Source organism: Arachis ipaensis, chromosome B3, assembly GCF_059453495.1.
Source record: "Arachis ipaensis isolate K30076 ecotype BB chromosome B3, ASM5945349v1, whole genome shotgun sequence".
Classification (NCBI taxonomy): domain Eukaryota; kingdom Viridiplantae; phylum Streptophyta; class Magnoliopsida; order Fabales; family Fabaceae; genus Arachis; species Arachis ipaensis.
In genome coordinates this window covers 87,001,058-87,007,057 of record NC_142438.1, presented here as the reverse complement: position 1 = coordinate 87,007,057, position 6,000 = coordinate 87,001,058, and positions in this window count along the sequence as shown.

Sequence of the window (6,000 nt, the reverse complement as noted above, 5' to 3'; positions counted from 1 at the left end):
AATCATGTATCTTCAATTTGGTGCTTCCTCCTTACTCACTTGTTGTCTTCTAAATGCATTGAGTCCACTTTGCTTATTACTTGCTAATTAGATACTCATTGAATATGACTTGCTCTTTGTTATGGATGCTTGAGATTATACTTCTCATGCCATTTTGCATGCTTCACCTCCTCTTGCATCCCATGCCAAGTGTTATGACCCATGTCTCTATGATCACTTTGTTGCAATATTTCTTGTGGGCACTATCTTTCACTTGCATGTTTTTGTTGAGATGATTCTTTGGGTTTAATGCTTTTCTTTTCCCCTTTCTTTTTTAGGATGGCCACCAAGAAAGGCAAGGAGAAAGATTCAAGAAAACCGGCCGCAAAGAGGGCACCCCAAAGGTCAAATTCTAAGGTGTACTCTTCATTAGGAGCCAAACCCCTATCTAAGAAGGCGAAGGCACCCGCTCCTATTGATGCGAATGAGAAGAGCAAACCGGCAAAGGATTCTTCAAAGTTCCCCAACCGCTTCTATGAACTTGTGTTCCCCGCCATGGTTGAGAGAAACTATCATGCTGAGCATCTACTCGCTCCGCCGGACAAGGTTGCTCCTTGTATTCTACCCCGCATTGAACGGCGAAGATGGAAGTTTCTTCTGAGAAAACCACAAGAGGTCAACCTCTCATGGGTGGTTGAGTTCTACACTAACTACCATCTTCCCTCTCTTCAATCGGTATACGTGCGCCAGAAGCAAGTATCAGTTTCAGAAGAGGCCATTCAGCAAGTGCTTAATGTCTTACTGGTACCAAGTGACATGGATGGCTACCAAGAGGTCTTGCGTCAGCGAGAAAAGTTTGGATTTGATTGGGACTCAATCCTCCGAGTCATTGCTGAACCAGAGGCATTTAGGATCCATGGTCGACTTCGGATGAGGCCCAAGTGCATTGACGCTCGCTTCCTCACTGTAGAAACTAGAGCTTGGGCCTAGATCCTATCCCACTATATGCTACCTAGCACCCACAAGTCGTCCTTCACGGCGGATCTTGCTTTGCTTGTTTGGTGTGTTCTCACGGAAAGACTGGTGAACATTTCGCCTCTTGTTAACCAAGCGATGGGACAAGTCCACGCCCGGGGCAATTTGCCATTTCCAGCATTGGTATCCGATTTAGTTGCTACTGCGGGTGTTCCTTGGGAAGACATGGATACGAAGGCTATAATTCCGGCTAAGGGCGATGTGGTCCCAAGCGAAAAATACTTACATCTTCCCATGAACAACCCAAGCGTTGACATAGCCCTTCCATCTACTATTCCTTCCACATCATCGTCACAACCATGGCAAAGATCCACACATCAAAGGATAGAAGATCTACACCGGAAGATTGATAGATATGAGCGGCACAACCAACGCCAATACACTTATATCAAGAAGCTTCTGCGTTGTGTTACCCCTAGCATGGAGGAACCCGAAATATTCACATCCACCTCAAACCCAAGTGATGGGAGCTCTGATGGAGGGGATAGTGAAGGTTCCGGTCCCGACTGTCCTTTGCGCATTGCTGGTAGCGCGGAGGACCGTGCTAAATTTTAAGTGAGGGGAGGTCGTTCGACCGATCTCCATGGGTAACAATCTCTTCCCTTCAACACCCATGGATTTATCTTTTGCTTAGTAGTTAGTACATTGCATGTGTAGTTAGTTTTGCTTGTAAATACTCCTTGCATGATAGTTAGTTTCTATAGAGTTGCTTGGTCAAAATAATGACTTCTTCCCCAAGAAACTGTGTTTTGGGGTACCCTACCAATATTGAAAAAATTTTTTTTGCGAAAAACTTGCTTCGAGAATGTATTTTGGAACATAGTGATTGAGCTAAGAACACAAGCATGTAAGTTTTGAGCCTATTGTATGGTTATATCTTCTAACCATTAATTCCCATTCTTGTGTGCATTGTTCTCTCTCTATGATTGTAATCCTTGCTTTGTCTGATTCTATATGTCCATTACTTTGTGTATGAATGCATTTACATGATTGAGGCCATCATTTCGATAGTCACTTTTCCCAAACGGCCTTAACCCTTTTATCTACCATTGCTAACCAATTTTGAGCCCATGATAAACCCTTTTTATTCTAAAAAGAGCACATCAAAAACCCCAAGTGAAAAACAATGAATGTCCCTAGATTTGGATCCTTGATTAGCTTAGGAAAGTTAGGGTGTGTGTCATTCAAATGGGAGGGTGTACTTGGGAACTTAGGTAGATGTAAAGGTGTGTATTTGTAATTGAATTTGAAAATTTTGGAAAGTGGGAACATACTCATGTATTGAGTGATTGAACCATATGCATTGAAACTTTTATACATGAAACCCCAAGAAAGTGGGGACCAAAAAGAAAAAGAAATTGTATGTGTACATATGAGAATGTAAGAAAAAGAAATAGAAAAAATATATATATAGAAGAAACAAAAAAATAGAAAAAGAGAAAGCAATGAAAGGGGACAAAAATGCCCCAAGACAAAGTAATAATAACAATGCATATGGGATGTGAATTGGAAAGAATGCATGAGTATGCAAAAAAAAAGTGAAACCCATGGGTAGCTAGGTATTGTATTATAGTTGTATAGGTTGTGCTATGTGTCTAGTGGGATCTTAGGTTAATCAAGGACTCAAATTTTAAGCTCACTTGATCATATACATCCTTAGCTTCACCCTAGCCCCATTACAACCCATGAATAAGACCTCATGATACTTGTAAACATGCATTAAGTAATTGTCGATTGTTAGATGAAAGACAAATCTTGGAAAGCATGATTAGGGGAGGATTGAGTGGCGAACCCTATACACTTGAGCGAATAGAGCGGATACACTTCTGGTGAGGGTTCGATGCTCAACTCCTTGTTCTCAGCTTTCACAAGCGTTCATCTAGCAAGTTATATGCACTCCATAGTAATGTTCAATTTGGTAGGATTTATGAACTACATATCATTTTCACCCCATATGCTCATATGTGTTCTTGGAGGATAGATTTGCCCTTGACCAAGTAGATAGATGATTTTACATTAGTTGCATGCATTCATTTAGGAAATTTGCATTTCATAAACCCTTTCTTACCATGATCTTTGGTCTTTTTATTTTAAGCATGAGGACATGCTTGGTTTAAGTGTGGGGAGATTTGATAAACCCCAATTTTGTGGTTTATATTGTGTAGAATTCGGGGGTTTTTGTCAATATTTCTCATGCTTATTCACAAGAAATGCATGGTTTTGTGTTCCCTTCCTAATATTGCTCCATAATGAAAAACATGCTTATTTTGCCTTAGAATTGCTATATTTTGATTCTCTTCTATTGCCATTCGATGCCGTGACATGTTTGTTGAGTGATCTCAGAAATTATAGGGCAAGGATGGTCTAGAAGAGAGAAAAAAAGCATGCACAAAAGGAAGGAACATGAAGACTTGGATTTTGGGAACTTCAGAATGGATGCGCACGCGTACTTCACGCACACGCATGGTTGAGGATAGCTGGAAGCGGTGCGCAGGGATGGACGCATCCGCGTGGATCAGAGAAATTCCACCAACGTGCACGCGCACATGGCGCGCACGCGTGGATCACAAAAGCAATCGGCGAGCACGCACGCATGGTGGGCACGCGCGGAAAGCTGCACGTGACCTCATTAAAGGAAATCGTGCCTGGTGATTTCTGAAGCTCATCAGGCCCAAATTCAAGCTGTTTCTGCATGGAAAAGACCCAAGGATGCTAGGGGAAAGGGGAGATCAATCATTTTACACTTAGACACAATTTTAGCTAGTTTTTGGTTCTTTATTCTTCTAGAGAGAGAAACCCTTGTTCCTCTCTAGATCTAGCTTTAATTTGATCTTACCTTGTTGAATTCTGAATTGGATCTTGTTAATTACTAGTTTTAATTGTTTAATTTGAATTCTCTAGTATAATTTTGTTTAGATCTTGTGTTAGTTTTATGTATCCTTGTTGTTTGTCATTTTATACCCATTTCATGAATCTTATAGATCTTGATTTGTTACTATTGTATTGATGATTTCCATGATTAATTGTGTTGTTTGAGTGATTGTATGTTGATAATTGTTAGTGGGTACTTGTTAGTTCCAATTTAATTGCAATTTGAATAGGTCTTTTATTAATGCTTACCATGTGTTTGATGAAATATTTCCCTTGATTATGGAGAAGTCTTTTTTACTCTTGGCCTAGGCTAAGGGAATTGGGTAAACTTGAGTCATTGGGTCTAATGGATTTGATGATTTGGGAACCCTTAGTGGTCAATTTGATAGCCATTGACACTAACCTATTACTAAGTTAATTAGTAGTTAGATGGACCTTATGGGTTGATGTTGACTAAACCATTTAACATACCTCAAGTATAGAAGTAAACTTAATGAGTTTGGTTCCTTATAATTGTCAAGATATGGTTATTAGACAAGGATAGTAACCCCAATTCCCATGCTTAGCCAAGAGTTGCTTTTATCATTCATATTTGAAACCCCAAAAATCTTGATTATTTTGTCTTAGTTATAGTTATTTGTTTAGCGTAGAATAGAATTACATTGGATGTTATCTTATGAGTTTGGAATTATTTATAATTTGCTCTAGTTGTTTGAATTAGTTTCTTGCATTCCAAAATTACTTGCTTGTTAAGATTCTTAGTTTAATCTCTTGCTCATGACTTGCAACCCTGGATTTCTAACCAATGTTGAAGCATATGTTTGCCCATTCCTTGTGAGACGACCCGAGGTTTGAATACTTCGGTTACTTTTATTGGGGTTAAACTTGTGACAACTAATTTTTCTTCTAAATTTGATACTCGAGGATTGTTATTGGGAAGAGCTATACTTACAATGAGATTTTATTGAGAAATTCTATATCAACATAGTCTTCGGGGCGCATCACCTCCTAAAGAAACTATTAAAATACCAGTTGGAAAAGATTTAGAAGTTGAAACAACACCCTATAAAGATAGCAATTTAGAAAGAAACATAGGAAAAAGAGATATTAAGAAATTACATCAACAATTAAACTTTACTAATACCATGCTAGACATAATGAAAAATCAATTAGGAAGAATGAAAATTATGGAAAAAACCATTAAGGTAGAAAAACCTATAGAAAAACCTATATATAATTTACAAAGCTTAGATAATATTAGTTTAAAATCTAAAGTAGAAGCAGAAGTTGAAGAATTAAAAGAAAAACTTAGAAGTATTAGTTTAGGAAAAATGACAATTAATACATTAAAAAGGGATGAAGAATTAGAAATAAATAAAATATCCCATAAAAGAGATTATCCTAAAACAAGAAATTATTATTCTAGACCATCACTAGTAGATGTAGGCTTAGAAGAAAGAACACAATTAGTACAAAACAGTTTCACAGGATCAGACTTAGTAGAATGGAATATAGATGGATTAAGTGAACAAGCCATTTTAGATCAAATGTGTAATATGACTATGGCTGCAACTACTTATAAGATGAGAAAAGCTTCCGATAAAGAAGCAGTAATTATGTTAACCCAAGGATTTACAGGATAATTAAAATGTTGGTAGGATAATTTTCTCAGCATCCAAGAAAAAGAATTAATTATTAATAGCATTAAACAAGAAGATCAGTCACCAGATGCTACATCCACATTAATATATACCATTATTAAGAACTTTGTAGGAGATCCAAGTACTTTTAAAGATAGGATAGGAACTCAATTAATGAATTTAAGATGTCCAATCATGTCTGATTATAGATGGTATAAAGATATCTTTATGTCAAAAGTTATGATAAGAGATGATGCACATGCACCTTTATGGAAAGAAAGATTCATAGCAGCCTTACCAAGATTATTTTCTGAAAAGGTATTACAAAAACTACAAACACAGTTTGGAACCCAGATTCCCTATAACTCATTAACCTTTGGACAATTGCATAATATAATAGTACAAACAGGCATCGAAGTATGCACAGATACCAAGATACAACAAAAAATGAAACAAGAAACTATCACAGGGAAAA